The 20,526-nt window shown below is 33.3% G+C and overlaps 1 long non-coding RNA gene across 2 annotated transcripts; it reads left to right on the top strand.

The window, feature by feature from the left end:
• The first annotated feature begins 14,049 nt into the window (after nt 1–14,049).
• On the top strand, nt 14,050–20,066 carry LOC127701438 (uncharacterized). Of its 2 annotated transcripts, none has more exons than XR_007982031.1 (3): nt 14,050–14,140; nt 18,451–18,537; nt 19,714–20,066. It is a non-coding gene; the product is annotated as an uncharacterized LOC127701438 (long non-coding RNA). The 2 variants fall into 2 exon arrangements; XR_007982032.1 differs by having other exon boundaries at nt 14,050–14,268.
• The last annotated feature ends 460 nt before the right edge of the window (nt 20,067–20,526 follow it).

Raw genomic sequence — 20,526 nt, 5'->3', positions numbered from 1 at the left:
TGTGTATGTTACAATGAATTCTGTTTGGTAGTAAATTGTTTTAAGATGAATCTTTTTAGTTGAATATCTTTTTTTTCCTATGAAATGTTAATGCAATTATATTGTTCTATAACTGTTCAAAACTAAACTTTTAAACAACAAAGCAGATAATGTAAGTATCAATATATGTTTATTTATGAATTCTAGAATACTTTTTTGAAACACAATTTTTTCCCATTTGAAATCAATGAAAACTCTATTAATAGGCTTAACATACTAGTAGCTTTTTACATAAATCTATTTTTTTTTCAGGATATCCCTCCACCCAAAAAATTAATAGTTTCTTATCATCCAGCATTGTGTGATCGTAATGTACAGTCCACTTTTTTGCCATTCAGCACAGAACATTGTCATTATTGTGGTTTTAATATCTTTAGATATTTAATAGAATTTCAATTCATTGGCTGAGTGATGAAAATAATAACTGATCTGACTTTTGTCTTTGAATTTATTTTGGTCTTGTTTCTGTGTTTTCTCCTTTTATTCTCAGTGATGAATTTCAATCCTTCTGAAAAAGAACCAATAAAATCCGAAGTTATGGATAATAAAAAATTGTTTGCATACATGTAGCAAGAACATATGATTTTCAATAAAAATAGCTATGCGGTATGGATTTTACTGATTGTTGAAGGTTGTCCAGTGTCATCAGTTGCTAACCTCCTACATCCTTTGGTCTCTGATGGAGAGTTGTCAAATAAGCAATATACCACATCTTCCTATTCTAATATTATATAACAATCAATTTATGTATTCTTCTTTATAACATTTGGGTATTTTCCCCAGTTATATATATATAGATCAATGTTAAAACTTTAGGCAATTACACTAAAATTCCATTTTTCACAAGAATTTGCAATATATTATACAGAAAGCCAACAATAGAAACAGCACTTCTTTAAGCTTCAGAAGTTCTGAAAGAGTTCCACTTGTGTTTTATTTCAATTAGAAAATACATTGAACTCTTTGGACATGTTGGAAATTATAACATTGATATAAAAAATTATATTGGTTTTTTTTTCTTATTTTTGTGTTGTTCGGTTGCTGTCTCATTTTTATATATGGTTATACATATATCTTAAATCTTCTTTTTATATACTTAATCATTAATACACAATTAAGTAAAAATGGGATATTTTTTATTTTGATAATCTCAAAACATTATTATTCTATCAAATAACTTATTTCCAAGTTCACAAAACACCAATGTGTCAGATATTAATTTTAAGACATGTATAAACATGATCAACAAGCAGTTGACAGGATGTCATGCAAAAATCTCACTAATATTAAACTTTCACAAAAACTCCATACTCAGCGAGTACTATTAAAGTTCTTAGTACAGGACACAATGCCTGGCAAACACTAGCATGTGTCAATGTCTAGTCAATCATGTAATCAGGCTCAAAATCTTACTTTGGCACTGAATTTAAAAATTCACCACATGATGAACATGTGTATGAAATTCAACTTCATGGTAAGCTATGTACCTTAACCTAAAACTTTAACCTAAGAATGTACTATAATTTCACATTATGACATTTCTATGTTCAGTGATCCATAAAATCAGGGTAAAAACAGTAAATGTGGTGTTTAATGTATACACAAGAGTGCACACGCTGAAATATAAACCTGACAAGAAATATATGTACACCTTACAATCATTCAAATTACTAAATACAGTTGACCTACCGGTATTGCTTATAGTTTCTAAGAAGCAGACTTAACCAAGAAAACTAAACATTGACCAATGAACCATGGAAATGAGGTGAAGATCACATGAACCATGCCAGGCAGACATGTACAGCTTACAACCCTTCCATACAACACATATAGTTGACCTATTGCTTATAGATTTAGAAAAACAGACCAAAACACAACAAGAGTGCACACGCTGAAATGTCTCGCCTTCTTTACTAATCATTGATATTATGTTGATAGTCCTAAATATAAAGCTTTATTAAAACTGTCACATAAACTTAACATTAACCAAGAAAACTAAACATTGACCAATGAACCATGAAAATGAGGTCAAGGTCAGATGAACCGTGCCAGGCAGACGTGTACAGTTAACAATTCTTCCATAAAACAAATATAGTTGACCTATTGCTTATATTTAAGAAAAACAGACCAAAACACAAAAACTTAACACTGAGCAATGAACCGTGAAAATGAGGTAAAGGTCATATAAAACCTGCGTGACTGACATATAGATCACAAAATATTTCCATACACCAAATATAGTTGACCTATGGCATATAGTATTAGAAAATAAGACCAAAACTCAAAAACTCAACTTTGACCACTGAACCATGAAAACGAGGTCATGGTCAGATGACACCTGCCAGCTAGACATGTACACACTACAATCATTCCATACACCAAATATAGTAGACCTATTGCATACAGTATAAGAAAAACAGACCAAAACACAAAAACTTAACTATAATCACTGGACCATGAAAATGAGGTCAAGGTCAGATGACACCTGTCAGTTGGTCATGTACACCTTACAGTCCTTTCATACACCGAATATACTAGACCTATTGCTTATAGTATCTGAGATATGGACTTGACCACCAAAACTTAACCTTAAATATAAAAAAGATGTGGTATGATTGCCAATGAGACAACAACTCTCCACAAGAGACCAAATGACACAGAAATTAACAACTATAGGTCACCGTACGGCCTTCAACAATGAGCAAAGCCCATACCGCACAGTCAGCTATAAAAGGCCCCGAAATGACAATGTAAAACAATTCAAACGAAAAACTCACGGCCTAATTTATGTACAAAAAATGAACGAAAAATAAATATGTAACACATAAACAAACGACAACCACTGAATTACAGGCTCCTGACTTGGGACAGGCACATACATACAGAATGTGCGGGGTTAAACATGTCAGCATGATCCAAACCCTCCCCCTAACCTGGGAGAGTGGTGCAACAGTACAACATAAGAACGAACAATAAAATGCTCCGCTGGGGCGCATCTTGATACAACCGCAGAGGTCGAACCCTGAACAGTTGGGGCAAGTATGGACACAACATTCAAGCTTGATACAGCTCTGAATTTGGATTGTGATTAAATATTTGACACAGCATAGGTTTCTGACAAAGAATGAATGTGGTCTAAGAACTTAAAAAAACTTAATTTACCTATTCAAACCATATCATTATTATTTGCTTTTATATATAAATCAGAAATAACCAATTTAAAATGGAAAATTTGAAAGAAAAAAAAAGGAAAAAAAAATCCCCCCCCCCCAATTTTTTGAACCCCCTTATGATTCATCACCCCAAAACTCAATAACAGCCTTCCCTTTGTGGTATAGTACCTTGCATTACAATTTCAGAGAGATTCATACACTTGAACAGAAGTTATTGTCTGGAAACTAGAAAAATGCTTGTTTTTTGGTCCCTTTTTGGCCCCAAATTCCTAAACGTTTACGGCAATTACCCCCAAACTCAAACCCAGCTTTCCCTTTGTGATATGGAACCTTGTAGTACAATTTCATAAAGATCCATACACTTGCACACAAGTTATTGTCCTGAAACTAGAAAAATGCTTGTTTTTTGCCCCTTTTTGGCCCCTAATTCCTAAAATTTTTAGGCAATTACCCCCAAAATCAATCCCAGCCTTCCCTTAGTGGTATGGTACCTTGCAGTACAATTTCATAGAGATCCATACACTTGAACACAAGTTATTGTCTGGAAACTAGAAAAATGCTGATTTTTGGCCCCTTTTTTGCCCCTTTTTCCTAAACGTTTTGGGCAATTACCCCCAAACTCAATTCCAGCTTTCTCTTTGTGATATGGAACCTTGTAGTACAATTTCAGAAAGATGCATACACTTACACACAAGTTATTGTCATGAAACTAGAAAAATGCTTGTTTTTTGCCCCTTTTTTGGCCCCTAATTCCTAAAATTTTGAGGCAATTTCCCCCAAAAATCAATCCCAGTTAGAGTGCGAAAACCAATGTGTCTTCGGACGACGACGACGACGCCAACGTCATACCAATATAAAAATCAGTTGAAAGAGGCTTAACTCATCAGATGGATAAAAATACAAATACAAGTGGACGTGGCCAGGTACTTGTATATCCAAACAACAAAAGACACTAAGTACAGATCCGAGATTACTCATAATATGAGAGAAATTAACATTACAAAAAAACTGAACTTTTTTTTCAAGTAGTCACTGAACCATGAAAATGAGGTCAAGGACAATGGACATGTTTCAGACAGAATTCGTATCATGAGGCATCTACCGGTATATACAAAGTATGAAGCATCCAGGTCTTCCACCTTCTTAAATATAAAGCTTTTAGGAAGTTAGCTAATCCCCACGGGGTGGGGGGTCTCAACATGGGATTTTGGGTACAGTTGTGCAGCTGGAATTTAAAAAAACACCCCCATTCATATATTGAATAATTGTGAAATCCCTACCTATACATATATTTCACAGCGAAATCATAACCCATTAAGTGAATATCGTTGCACAACAAACTGAAAAATTATGACCCATTGATATATTTCCTCGGTAAAATTGCACCCCATTGATATATTTGATGCATCAAAAAAGGGACCCATTCCAGCAGCACATATGTATATACCTTAATATAGGAAGAGACCCCCCCCCCCCCCCCCCCCCGTGCTAATGCCACCGCCGTGGCCGCCACCGGATCACTATCCCTATGTCCAGCTTTCTGCGACAAAAGTTGCAGGCTCGACAAAAATACATGAACATTTTAAAGTACTAAATTTTGAGTATATACATGTAAAACCACAAGTTACTAACTGAAGTTCATGGTGAACTGTAACCAAAAACTTTAAAAAAAGCATACGACTTAGATGTAACATAAGCATGGAAAAACAATTCAGCAGTCAGTTTCACAAAAAAACTTACAAATAATATTGATAGTAATTAAGTCATGTACAATACAGTATACTTACGATAAATTGTAAGTTTTTTTTTTGTAAAACCGACTCAAGTATACTTATAATCAATCTTAGTTGTGAGTATTAAGTATTATTCATCTTTTGGATAATTTGTTGGTTTATTTTATGAATATACAGTGGCAGATCCTGAACTTTTCATAAGGGAGGGCCGGCTCCAGTCATGCTTCAGTGATCCCTATATAATCAACCAAATTTTTCTCAAGAAAGCCCCCCCCCCCCCCACCCCCCGGATCAGCCTATGATATATGTTTATATATCTCTCTGATATGCTATTTCAAATCAAATGTGTATTAAATAAAACTTTACACTAGAAAATTAATGGATAGTTACTCATTTGGGAAATTTACTGTGACTATGTTCAAAGTGGTGGGCTTTCACCCTCGTTGTATTGCGGAATAACGATTTAGGCAAATTGAGAAAAACATCATGTCTGTGGTTGATAATAGTGTGTGTGCATTAATTTAATTTTCTATACCTTCTTATTTAATATTTTTCCAATTTTGAGTACTGACGGCAAGTGTTGTAACCAATGTCTTGAGACCAATTATGTGCTATTTACAAGTGCGATCGAGAAATGCAGAGGAAAGAAACTTATCAATTATGTTTATTCTTAAGACAAAACTGAGCCGCCGTAAAAATGAACCGTGTCGAGGAGGTTACTGACACGTAATAGGGCAGAGACATATTTACACATATGTGTATATATGTCTCTGTAATAGGGTCATCACCCGTGAACATTAACTAGTACATTGATAGTTTACTATGCAGTCAGTATCCCGAAAACGCTTAGTGGTTTCGGCTGACTACTAATACGTGCACTTTGTCTAAAAAATATCCTGGCAGCTTTAAAGTTGAAGTCAGGATCTTGGGGGGGGGGGGGGTCTTCTTTTTCTGTGTTCTTTATTTTTTTTTTTTTGCTATATTTCTACAAACTTACACTTTTTGCTCATTACTCTCTTTCCTCATATTTTAGCATTTCATTATTCTTTAATCTTTATTGTTTGCCCGTTATTCTCTATTCTGTTAACCCCCGTCCATACCCTGTTATGTGGACTTAAGCTTTCGGTAATTTATTTTATCCTATTTCTGTCTAAATACATTATTTATCACAAAACAAAAACTTACTAAATATTTATTTATGAAGTCCTCACCAGTTGCGGATCCATAAAAATGTCATAAGGAGGCACTAACTGTCATGCATAAAGAGGGGGCCCGCTTCAGTGATTCTCTAAACAATCAACCAATTTTTTTCCAAAAAAGGGGCGGGCCCCCATGCCCTCACCTTAATCCACCTCTAAACCCTTCCCACTTCGTATCCTTGAATTCAGATTCAAGATCTCTCTGACTAAAGTAAGTAAGTAAGTCACATTTGCTTATATCAGGTTTTTGAATTGAACTGGCGGATAGTTGTTTCATTACCAATCGTACCACATCTCCTTATTTATATATATACGAAAGCTTTATTCATATGTTTTGGTGTATTGATGAATGTGTAAAGATGCAGCAATTGTAATACATTTTAAAATACAGCACAAGAGATGCAGATTATATAAAACCAATCTCACTATACAAATCCTTGATAAAACTTATAAGTCGAAGACATACTGACAAACGCCATGGCAAAAACTTAAAAACGACCAAATGACGTACAACAGTCTATAAAACTTGACTATAGCATTTAAAACACATAAGAAGCACCCAGACAGTCAAACAGAAATTAAAAGAATAAATATTTTGTAAAGATTTTCAACTAGGCCTACAGCTATATTTTCTTATCGTGTAACAGTAGGCTAAACTAGAGACATATAATACAAGAGATTCGCAACTCTAGTAGAGTCTATATAACAGCCAATGAAATGACGTGGCCACCGGATAGCCGATTAATCCGATGGATTTATGGGTAAAAACTCGCTATAGTTGTGAAAAAGGTTCTACGCCTCACAATTTTTCTAATGGATAATGTCGATACCTTTCACAGCTAAAGCATGCAAGTATATTTAAAAGTTACAAAAAACTAATTCTAATAATTTGTTATTGATAAAATTTGTTCTAATGATGAGATTAATCAAATACAAACAAAGTTAAAACTCGGCCCATTTTACTTCACCTATTGCCGTAGAAACCATTTGATCTCCCAACTTTTTTCTTAAAACTTGGAAATATGCTAATAAATATATAATTTTATGGGGCAATAATACTCCCAAATGTTGTTTCGTGAAAATAAGACTTTTTTCGTAAAATTTGATCCAATAGTGTTTTTTTTTTCTTCAAAATTATCAACAAATGTGGCGATTTTTTCTTATTGATACCTGAAGCCAGCTGTGCTGGTACTATCATTTTATCTCGTAAAACTTGGAAATGTGCGAATAAATATTCAATTATATGGGGCTATATTACTCTCAGATGTTATGTCGTGAAAATAAGACCAGTTTCGTAAAATTTGATCCCACAGTTATTTCTAAAAATATCAACGAAGGTGACTATTATTTTATTATTTATACACAAAGCCAGCTATGCCAATTTTATCAATCTGTTTCGTCAAAACTAGAAATATTATGGGGATATATATTACTCCCAATTTTTTTTTTTTTTTTTTTATTAAACTGGCTAAATATTGAAATTGTTCATGGACAAATTTCCTTAAATCAGTCCTTCATTTTTGTGCACTATGAAATTTATAGCCTGCATTTTGTTAGACAATTTATTCATTTTTCATTCTGTTTATGGCAAAGTTGTTTATTTTTCTCCTATTCTGAAGTCATTGTTTTTTTCTTCTTTTTAGGGTGCCAAAGATGAACGAATGGAGTAAATTTACAAAAGGAGTAAAATTTTCCTAGTAAAGGAAACCTTCTGCTGGCCGTAATATTATGAATGAGCTTCATGCATCTGTTGTCGTTTCAGACTACGCTTCTCATTCAAAACATGAACCTAATTCATTTTTAAACTAAAATCGTATTGAGGACATTTCAATTGTGACTGCAAAACATATATATATATTTGATAATAAAAGTTTTATTTACACCAAGGATTTGTATATGTATACACATAAACAATCTTACTTTTAAACTGCCATCTCTTTGCCCCAGAATAAAAAGACAAAAAACCACTACAAATGATTAAAAGACAAAAACCACTACAAATGATTGTCTCGTGGAAATAAGGTTATAAAATACTTTTTAAATAGTGTCTTCCGTGTTGCTTTGATGTATGACATCGGCTCCCACTTCAATGTTGTGTTTTTATAGATTTTTTGTTGCTTCGAGGACACACATATCCATCTATGTATGCAGTATTGTCAATTGTTTTTGTTGGTGGGTCTCTCGCTTATGTTTTCGTCCTTTTCACTATCAACAAAGAGTTCATTATCAGTTTATTCAACTAGGAGTATATCTAAGTCGTAACTATTAAGATTGTCATCCCACGAAATAAAATCGGAATTTTCCATATTGCGTGCACATGAATGAAGCTTTATTTAAGTGAGAAATTATTATTATATTATATGTCTCTGGCTAAACATAGGTTCTGGTATTATGTGATAAGTCATTTTTTCATGCAGATCCAGTTTTATTGATACCTTGAACTTAAAGTGGTTTTATGCATATCAGCCCAGATTATGTGTGTAATTTTATTGAACAATTCAACAATACACGTTCTTAACAGGTTAAATTCAATTTAAAAATTTACAAATTCAGATCTACTGGCATTCAACACCCAATTACTTACTTGCTGTATATTGCTAACTTTGATTGTATATTGTCAATCCCTCCACATCGTGAATACGCCATGCGAGGTGTTGGATAAGTTTCATACAGGGTGGCGGCTTCGAAGCGTAGAAAAAAATACAGGTAAACGAAAGTGTAAAATTTTGATGTTGAAAATTTTAAGTACTAAATTCCTAAATTTGTACCTAACTCCGTTCTACGGGTAACATGGTTGTTTGATATGAAAAAAGGATAAAAAGCATCCGGAAAAATTAATTATCACGTTATAAGTATTCGTAAATGGATATGAAAAAACTTAACAAGGAATAAGTATTGGTAAACGGACAGAAAGTCGCAGGACAAAGGTTTAAATTAAATTATTTTACAATTGTTTAAATATATGAGTGAAAGTTCTTGACGAATTGACTTTATTTATAGATAAATGTATTTAGTTGAGGAAATGATTAATTCGCCTTCAAATAGTTTTTTTTATCAATAACTTATAAAAAGGAGACATTTTTGACAGCATGACTTCAGTTAATTACCAAACCACTTTGTCAGATTGTTTTCTTAACAATCATTGTTCATATTAATATTCAAAAATAAATTTTGTTTACAAGTCCGTTTCCTTTTAAAAATGTTTCAGAAAAATACTGAAACGTTTTTAAAATTTAGTTTATTCAAAGAAAAAAATATCCCAAAACTGAATCGTGACTTTTTACTTGTTACTTTTTGTTGTACGTTCTAAGTGTCAATCCTAGCAAACACAAATTTGGAAATAAAATCGATTACAATGTAATTTTATAGAAGGAAAAAGGGGGGGGGGGGGGGTTAATGAACAAATTATTACTATACACTCACATACTTCTAAAAAGATTTGCATATGTATATGTAAGCTGTCTATAGATAATGTTAAATTATTTCAGGAGTTTCAATTAATTTAGGAGAAAAAAAAGATTAAAAACAGTTTAGTTTTCAACGCCTACTACTACAAAAAATAGTGATTCTTTTTGTAGATTTGGTACTTCAACTCAAAATTTCGACTCAAAATTTCCTATTGTAATTGTTAGATGCCAAATATTTAGGAGAAGATTGTATTTGTACTTTATGTAATTGTGGTGATATTGGCGACGCGATTCATTATATTATAGCAAGGATTTGTAAAAATCCTTGATTATAGAATGTTCGGCAATAGACGAAAGTAGACAAACCCTATTTAAACGGGGTTTTGATCTCCAAGGACGCCACATTTGACATCGAATAAGATCTATATTTGTTAACGTTTTCAAATAAAATAACTTGAATTGAAAATTTCCCGACTATGTGAAGATTTCTTATATTTCTAAATGGCTTCAATTATTACATACAAAACGAAAAATTTATTTAACTTTTTTTGTAAAAACAATATTCATGTATTTTTATAATTTTTCCAAGGAAACGTTTTTTTTTTTTGTTGTTTGCAAAGTTTACTTGTATGTGTTTATAACCATCACCAATCAGTCCTAATTATTAAAGATCAAACGTCGTAATCAAAACGGTGCGTCTAAACACTGCTAAGGAGTCCTTAGTGCACTAAGGACTTATAATATGCCACTAAGGACTAGATGGGGTGCTGTTACATGTAATTTCTTTTCATATTATGGTAGATATTGATATTTAATGCATAAATTTCAAATTTTATAGAAAAATAATCACAAATAAATTAGTAATTAAGCATTGTTTAGGCACGTGCCTGTTTTTCTTTGATATGCCGAAAATGATGATTGGTATTGAATATGATCATCGGTCATGCATGACGTATCCCAAATAACTTCTTTAATGTTGGTTTGATTTTATCAAAACCAATATTATAAGATCAAATATTAAATTATCTATCGAATGTATACCCTCAACGCTCACCAAATCATAAAATTGAGAATGGAATATATACATGTCCTGGGTGACTTTTTATGTCCTGTCTGCACTCAGGAGGTCCTGAGCGGTTTTTAGGCGTACCGTTAATTTATAGGCATATATTTGAAGCTGTTCTTAATTATGTACATTATCTATAGGTATACATGTATCAGACAAAAAGACTTTCCACTTAGTTCTAGTTATCTTAGTTCCTAGTCACAGGCACTTGTCTCAGAAAAAAATTCCTATATACTTTTAATGTTATATTTTGCAGGGACTTTCTATACTAAGTTAGTATAGAAAGTCCCTGTATTAAGGTATATAGGAAACAAAATTCTGAGACAAGTGCCTGTGGTCCTAGTTTGAAATAAATCCACTTGGAAGTGGCCTTTTTAAACAAATCTATATATACGTTTTCTCAAGGGTTTGTACATGTAAAGTGAAATTATGTTTACTCAATGCGTAGTTACATAAGTTTATTTGCTACTTTTTTCTTCTTTATTTTATATAAATGATTTTAAATTTTAACATTTTTTTCTTCGAAAGAATTGTAGTGTTGCAATAGGGAATGGACACAGATACTTAACTACATTTAACGAAAAAATTTTGTGTAATGTCATCAATCTGTATTACACATAGACAGGATGTTCTCTAGAAAACTTGGATATTTCTAATACGTTATACACACCCCAGGGTACACGCACTGTCGTAATGGAAAATTACTGCATGCTTTAATTACCTGTAATCAGCCATGCAACAAATCAGTTGACTGACCATATCATTACAGTTTAAAAAGTTTTTCCTCAGATCAAAACGGAATTTTCATTTTAACTTTAAAACTTAAAACTTTAAAAAGTATACTTTGATATAATTATGACGTAAAAGAATTTAACAATTTAATAATCGGATTTTTCCAAAGATTAAGATACAATTACATTTATTATTCTGGGACTGACAGATATATCACAGGCACTTGTCTCAGAATTTTTTTCCTATATACTTTTATTAAAGTATATAGGATTTTTTTTTTAGACAAGTGCCTGTGAGATATATACATGCATAAGTCCCAGACATATATAATTGTAAATCAAAATGATTTACATAATTACTGGGAAATAATATTATGTTTCAGTTATGTTGATGTCACAAATACACATGAATTATTTGATTGATGCATGCTGGAATTTCTTATCTAACTGCATGACGGTGACCACAGACATATATATATATATCCATTTACTGATTCTATAATTTCTTGAGAAAAAAAATCAGGAGGGAAGTCAGAGGGGAGTGAAACAAACATTTTAAGCTTTTATTAAAAATTATTGGGAAAACAATAAAATACGACACTGAGTTTTGAAAAAAAAGTTTATGATTGGTCCAAATTTTTTATTTTCATAAAGATAGAAACAATTTTTTGTCCCAAGAAAAAAAAAACAATGCCCGCTTTTTAGCCAAACCGACACACGCCGATGAATGAAGAATTCCAAGTAGGGTCACAAGTAGTCCGAGATTACTCTGACGTCCAACGGCTGTTTTGCCAGACAAGCTGGGGCCGTGGGACGTCAGAGCTCGTCCCATATCAAAAAGTGGATATTTGCCCGTCCAAAATAGATGCGCTGCTTCGTCGCTTCTGGTGCCAACGGACGGCCTTGGAATTATATAAATCGGGTATCAATTTGTTCATTTTTCATTTATCTCTTCATTTATGTAAGTTTCACCTACCTGCCACCCTTTACTTTCTCATATTTAGACAGTTTTCACAATGACCCACCGATTCTGGCATTTTGACTTTCATTTTGAAAGATTGTCATGTGATCACGAGAAAAAAGTAAGGCACAATGGACTATGGGAAATGATGTATGCATATGACCCTAGGTCAATATGAATATATAATCTAATACCTCGCTCATTTGCGATGCAAGCAATGTAAATATCCGAGAGCTTCCGAATGGTTGGCACTAAATGCTTAATACCGATCTCCTGTAAAGGAGGTGAAAAATCGTGGTTGGCTACTAAATGTTAAATATCGATCTCCTATAAAGGAGGTGAAAAAAGTATAAATATTTGCATATTTGAGTCTCGAGGTCGCAAAATCTCTCGTAACTTGACGTCCATTTGAAAATAAATGTAAAAATGTCTGAATCGATGGGTCACTGTGAAAACTATCTAAATATGAGAAAATAAAGGGTGGCAGGTAGGTGAAACTTACATAAATGAAGAGATAAATGAAAAATGAACAAATTGATACCCGATTTATATAATTCCAAGGCCGTCCGTTGGCACCAGAAGCGACGAAGCAGCGCATCTATTTTGGACGGGCAAATATCCACTTTTTGATATGGGACGAGCTCTGACGTCCCACGGCCCCAGCTTGTCTGGCAAAACAGCCGTTGGACGTCAGAGTAATCTCGGACTAGGTCACAAGGTCACATTTTAAAACTTTTTCAGTCGCCCAGTCTCAAAAAACAATTTTGACTGGCATTGTTTTTAGTCGAATTATGTTTTTGCAGGTCAGGTTGCAAAGTGGCAGGTCGGATTTGACAATGTCAAGTTGACAACGGTCCTAAAAAATATCCGAAAAAACGTTGAATCAAACGATATGAACCTACGCAGTTTTATATTATAAGACTGACACACACCAGTGTGGTAACTGTGCTGGGTGAGGTGCTGTAGCTTGATATACATGTATCATTAAGTTACAGTACTGTTAGGATTTGCCAGCTGCCTTTTTACAGGGACTTTTTATACTAACTGTTAGTATAGACTGCCCCTGGCTTGAAAATATCTTGTAGCAGTATAATACCTCCGGGGGGGGGGGGGGGGGGGGGCACTTCAATACTTAATTGATAGGGGGTGTCGCTTGGGTTCTGTTACCCCACCCTATTCATATAATTTAGATCTTAAAAATGTATACCTTTTCATATATTGCGTCGGTAAAATTGTAACCTTTTCCCATATTGGTTGGTTTTCGTAGGGTGTGTTGGAAAAGTGGAATATTTAAGGCTAAGATTCTGTATGTAATGTTTACTTACGGCGAGACTTTCGGCTGTGAAAAAAATGACAGGGCTTTTCATATACAAGTAATTGGAACTTTATCGACCGTATCATATATTTCTGATAGTTTTCCCCACCTTTTCCCATATTTTCAAGCTGGAAAAAGTGACCTATTCCAGCGGCACGTCCTATCACCTTGTATATAGGAAGTGCCCCCCCCCCCCCCCCCCCACCGAGTAAAATACACAAATGTATATTACCTTAATTCAGAAGCACAGTCTGTCTTTACCGTAAATAACTTCGAGATTAATATGTAAGTTTACTTTGCTAATCGATGTTCCTGTAATTCAGATTTAAATTTATTTGTGAGACCCCCGTCACTATTTATATTCACTTAAAGAAAGGGGTTCTCCGTTACTGGGAAAATCCAAGGACGTATTGTGTTATTATACGTCCTTGGAAAATCTTATCTGATTCAGGATCAATTTATCGGTTACACTCCCCTATCACCAGTGATTCTTTGTGAACTGACATTCTGAAAAAGGTATACTGTTGACTATCAATTTGCATGATTAGTTACAGATGTCGACTCGGACTACTGCAAAAGACAATAATTCAGTTCACTGATTTAGATTGAATAGTGGTTCGGTTAATCCCCTCTTCCCCAAACAAGTAAGAATTAGGTTACATCTTTTGGTAGTCCAAATAATTATGACGTCTAGCAAGGCTATTTTATTTTTTTATGCCCCCGCCGTAGCGGTGGGGCATTTAGTTTTACCCTTGTCCGTCTGTACGTATATACGTCCGTACGTCCCAAAATTGGTTTCCGTTCTCTAATTTGAGTTTGCCTCAACCAAATGTTAAAGTAAAAACTTATACACAATGCTTATTACCACAAAACACAGATCAAGTTTGAATTTTGGTGGCATCACTTTAACCGTTCTAGAGTTATGCCCCTTTATAAATGGAAAAATTGCAAATTTTTAGTTTCCGTTCTCTAACTTAAGTTTGCCTCAACCAAATGTTATAAAACTTATACACATTGCTTATTAGCACAAAACACAGATCAAGTTTGAATTTTGGTGGCGTCACTTTAACCGTTCTAGAGTTATACTCCTTTATAAATGGAAAAATTGCAAAATTTTTATTTTCTTCTAAATATCAAGTTATTTTTAAAATTGGAATTATCTTCCTTTGTCCATTATTATAGTTGAATCAACTACAATCAATGCTTGATACAATGCAATGTTTAATTTTGACTTCCACTGATAAAACACAGATCAAGTTGAATTTGGGTAGTGTCACTTTAACCATTATTGAGTTATGCCCCTTTATAAATTGAAAGATTGCAAATTTTTAGTTTCCATTCTGTAACTTAAGTTTGCCCCAACCAAACATTATGAAACCTATACCCAATATTCATTACCACAAAACTAAGATCAAGTACAAATTTTTTGTTTCCGTTTTCTAACTTTAGTTTGCCTCAACCAAACGTTATGAAACTTATACACAATGCTTATTACTACATAATACAGATTAAGTACGAAATTTGGTGGCGACACTTTTACCATTTTTGAGTAATGTCCCTTTATAAACATAAAAATTGCTGAATTTTTCGTTTCCGTTCTCTAACTTTAGTTTGTCTCAACCAAATGTTATAAAACTTATACACAACCGTTCTAGAGTTATGCCTGTTTACAAATAGAAAAATTGCTGAATTTTTAGTTTCTGTTCTCTACTTAAGTTAGCCTCAACCAAATGTTATGAGACTTACACACAATGCTTATTACCACAAAACTCAGATCAAGTTAAAATTTGGGTAGCGTCACTTTTACCGTTCTTCAGTTATGTCCCTTTATAATTTTTCTATCTATCTATCTTCATATTTCCGCACTCAGTCACAACTTTGACTATTACGTGCCCCCAAAAAAGTTAAAATAGCCTTGCAAGACGTCATAATTATAAAAACTGTAATAATTAAAAAGAAACTTAAATCTTATTAAAAAGTTATTGCTTTTCAATGATGATTTTGATCCAGTTTTTGCAAAAACTTGGAAACTTTAAATCTTGGGTAAACTCCTTATATTATACTGCCTGGTCTCGTGGTAGCGTGTTCACCTCACGTGCAGAAGGTTGTTTATTTTGAACCCAACCGGGTAAAACCAAAGACTTTAAAGTTGGTATTTGCTGCTTCTCCTCTAAGCACGCAGTATTATTAAGGAGTAAGAGCAAATACTGGTTTGTTCAGAGTCAGAATAATGTGTCAAGGTAAGGTGACATGTCTCTCTGAGAGCTAGTGTAAGAGATAAATTGTCTGGTCAGACAAATATTACTAGTATAAAAAGTCCATGGATACAGAATTTACTAATATATTTAGTCCGATGTCAGTAATTTATGTCCCCAGACTAATTTTCCTAGTCCATGACATCACTATTCCTAGGTAAAAATGTCCAGTTTTTCTAATACTGTATGCACCATGTCAAGTATATTTGGTGTATGAAAATTTTTAAGGATGTACATGTTAGTCTGGCATGTTTTATTTGACCTTGACCTCATTTTTATGGTTCATTGCTCAATGTTATTATTTTGTTTTTTGGTCAGTTTTTCTATTTTCAAATTAGCAATAGGTCAACTATATTTGGTGTATGGAATGATTGTAAGGTGCATATGTCTGACTGAGAATTTTCATCTTACCTTGACTTTATTTTCATAGTACATTGGACAATGTTTAGTTTTTGTGGGTTTTTTTTGGATACTGTAAGCAATAACATGAATAAGGCCCCTATATTTGGTGAATGGAATAATTGTGAGATGCACATGTCTGTCTGGCATGTTTTATATGACCTTGACCTCATTTTCATGGTTCATTGGTCAATGAAAAATTTGCATTGTTTTGTCAGTTTATCATATATGCTTTAAGCAACAGGTAAATTATATTTGGCGGATGTAACGATTGTAAGGTGTGCATGTCTGTCTGGCAGATTCATATAACCATGATCACATTTTATGATTCTTTGGTCAATGCTAAGTTTTCTTGGTTTTTTATACGACCGGTCATATATTGGTATGACGTTGGCGTTGTCATCGTCCGAAGACACATTGGTTTTCGCACTCTAACTTTAGTTAAAGTGAATGGATCTCTATGAAATTTTACCATAAGGATTGATTTTGGGGGTTATGGTACCAACAGTTAAGGAATTAGGGGCCAAAAATAAGCATTTTTGTAACTTCCAGACATAACTTGTTTGTTAGTGTATGGATTTCTCTGACATTGTACCACAAGGTTCCATATCACACAGGGAATGCTGGGATTGATTTTGGGGTAATTGCCTCAAAATATTAGGAATTAGGGGCCAAAAAAGGGCAAAAAACAAGCATTTTTCTAGTTTCATGACAATAACTTGTGTGTAAGTGTGTGGATCTTTCTGAAATTGTACTACAATGTTCCATATCACAAAGGGAAAGCTGGAATTGAGTTTGGGGGTAATTGCCCAAAACGTTTAGGAATTTGGGGCCAAAAAGGGGCCAAAAATAAGCATTTTTCTAGTTTCCAGACAATAACTTGTGTTCAAGTGTAAGGATCTCTCTGAAATTGTACTGCAAGGTACCATACCACAAAGGGAAGGCTGGGATTGAGTTTAGGGGCAATTGCTTTAAAATTTTAGGAATGAGGGGGCAAAAAGCAAGATTTTTTCTAGTTTCATGACAATAACTTGTGTGTGTTAGTGTATGGATCTTTCTGAAATTGTACTACAAGGTTCCATATCACAGAGGGAAAGCTGGAATTGAGTTTGGGGGTAATTGCCCAAAATGTTTAGCAAAAAGGGGCCAAAAATAAGCATTTTTCTAGTTTCCAGACAATAACTTGTGTTCAAGTGTATGGATCTCTCTGAAATTGTACTGCAAGGTACCATACCACAAAGGGAAGGCTGGGATTGATTTTGGGGGTAATTGCCTCAAAATCTTAGGAATAAAGGTCCAAAAAGGGGCAAAAAACAAGCATTTTTCTAGTTTCAGGACAATAACTTGTGTGTAAGTGTATAGATCTTTATGAAATTGTACTACAAGGTTCCATATCACAAAGGGAAAGCTGGGTTTGAGTTTGGGGGTAATTGCCCTAAACGTTTAGGAATTTGGGGCCAAAAAGGGGCCAAAAAAACAAGCATTTTTCTAGTTTCCAAACAATAACTTGTGTATAAGTGTATGGATCTCTCTGAAATTGTACTGCAAGGTATCATACCACAAAGGGAAGGCTGGGATTGAGTTTGGGGTGATGAATCATAAGGGGGTTCAAAAAATTTGGGGGGGGGTTTCCCTTTTTTTCCTTTTTTTTTCTTTTTAATTTTCCATTTTAAATTGGTTATTTCTGATTTATATATAAAAGCAAATAATAATGATATGGTTTGAATAGGTAAATTAAAAATTTTTAAGTTCTTAGACCACATTCATTCTGTGTCAGAAACCTATGCTGTGTCAAATATTTAATCACAATCCAAATTCAGTGCTGTATCAAGCTTGAATGTTGTGTCCATACTTGCCCCAACTGTTCAGGGTTTGACCTCTGCGGTCGTATCAAGCTGCGCCCAGCGGGAGCATTTTATTCATTTTATCAGATATTATAAGCATATGTCTACTTGTTGGTGTATGGAATGACTGCAAGGTGTCATATAAAAATAAGAAGATGTCTGTCTGCCAAGTTTAATATTACTGTGACCTCATTTTCATAGAATATTGATAATATCAAGCAAAAATGATGAGCAAGACAAGATACAAATGATCCAAAATTGTCAGTTGCCTACTCATTATGTAATAGTAGTTATTGTCATTAAATGATAATGAACCTTTTATGTGTAGGGCAAGAACATTAAAGATAAAGGGAAACTATAAACAAAAGAAATTATCAACAAAAATAGATTTACAGACGTCAACAAAGCCTAAATGGTAAGTCCACTTCTATAAAAGTTATTGCCCTTGAATAATGATTATTTTGAAAATAAGATGTGGTATGATAAATGAGAAAACTATCCACCAGAGTCCAATTAAGTGGATGTAAGCAATGCAATTACTTATAAGAGGCAAATGATGACCTGTAAATAATGACAGGCAAAATATGGCAGGGTTGATATAAAAATAAGAAGCGGTACAATTGCCAATGAGACTTTTCGCCAATAGAGATCAAATGACATTAAATTTAACAAAATTATTTCACTGTACAGCCTTCGACAATGAGCAAACCCTATACTGCATAGTAATCCATAAAAGGCCATGAAATAACAAATGTAGAACAATTCAATAAGGGCATGGCGTCATTTAAAAAGGGCATGGTGTCTATCCATGCTAAACATGCTTGGGGGAAACACCACAAAGGTGAAAGCTAAGTGCCTGATTTTTGCACAAAACAATAAACAAAAAACAAATATGATATATAGCAACAATTGACAACCACTTAATAATAGACCCCTGACTTGGGACAGACACTTACAAAATGTGGCATGGTTTAACATGTTTGCTGGCGCCAAATCCTCCTCTAATTAAGGACAGTGGTGTAAGTGTCAGTTCAATATAAAAACTATAAAATCAGTTGAAAAGGGTTTTTTTCTGCTCTTGGGTCAGGTTATTTTGATACATTCCCGTTTTCATTCTCAATTTTATTAACTCATTAGAATGCAACAAAGCAGAAAAACAGCTACCAAAAACACAGACCGGATGTGGCTGGACATTTATTCTTTCCCTTTAACAAAAAAGACACAACATACAGATCTATTAGTACTCACAGTTACTGACAGCTAATTCAAAGCAAATATCAACTAATAAAATAAACATTTAGTGAGCACCCAACCCACCCCTAACCTGGGACAGTGGTTTTAATAACAGCACAACATTTGAACAAACTGTAAACATTTGTTGCAATTGGCTTAACTCAAAAGACTGCAACAAGGCACAAAAAACAGCTAATATGAAAACCATAGACACAAAGCACTGAAATAAGAGTTGTTACAATTTTAAATATTCAAATGAAATTTTTATCAAAATGTACATACGGTAAACATGATAAAATAGCCATTTTATTGCTGTATTTCTCTACATTTATAATTTTTGAGTTTTGTGTATTTGTAGGTCAGACATCTTGGTTTTCATGATCATCATTCAACAGGTCAATACTGAACAGCAAACTTAAAGTTGATATTTTTCTATATAGTGTGACTTTTTTATTAATTTGAAATGGAATGTGTTTTTTTTTCCTACATAAGAAAGAGGAAATTTCAACATAATGACTATAAACAAAAAGGAGTCATATCATCATGATCATAGATGCTCAAGAACTTAATCATGTAAATACAACAACGTAATTATCAATTGAAAGAAGGGAGGAATGAAAAAATATATCAGTATTTTGTTGTCCAAATGAACTTGCTTTGTCCACTCATTTAAATCGCTCCATCCAATAAAGATGTACCGAGGAAGATTTTTGAAGAACAGATTGCCAAAATGTTTTGTCAAAGAAATGTAGGAATATTCTAGTGAATGAAATAATTTATTTACTTGACTCTTATATAGTGGACTGAATAATTGTTCATAGCAAGCTGAAACAAGAAAATTAAACTTAACAGGAAAAGTGTTTATTTTATAAATTTACAAATATAAATGTCATATTATGAACACCACAAAGGAATAAGATTCAAATCGTCTGCATATTCATATATTGCAATGGAACTATAACAAAGAAAACTTTACCTCATGAAAAGAGTAAACTATTAACAGTGCTTTGTCAATTTATTCAGTCAGAATATGAAATATTTTTTTCAGTTCTATTTTTCATAATAAAACAAAGAAAACAAAGATTTCAAATCAATATTTTTTTCTTTTATTAAGACGTCATCATTTTATTTCAGTTAAAGGATTCTATTTTTTGACTTTGAATATTATTAT

Source organism: Mytilus californianus, unplaced genomic scaffold, assembly GCF_021869535.1.
Source record: "Mytilus californianus isolate M0D057914Y unplaced genomic scaffold, xbMytCali1.0.p SCAF_5, whole genome shotgun sequence".
Classification (NCBI taxonomy): Eukaryota; Metazoa; Mollusca; class Bivalvia; order Mytilida; family Mytilidae; genus Mytilus; species Mytilus californianus.
The sequence above is the reverse complement of the archived record's forward strand: the minus strand, read 5'-3'. Positions and strand labels throughout refer to the sequence as shown.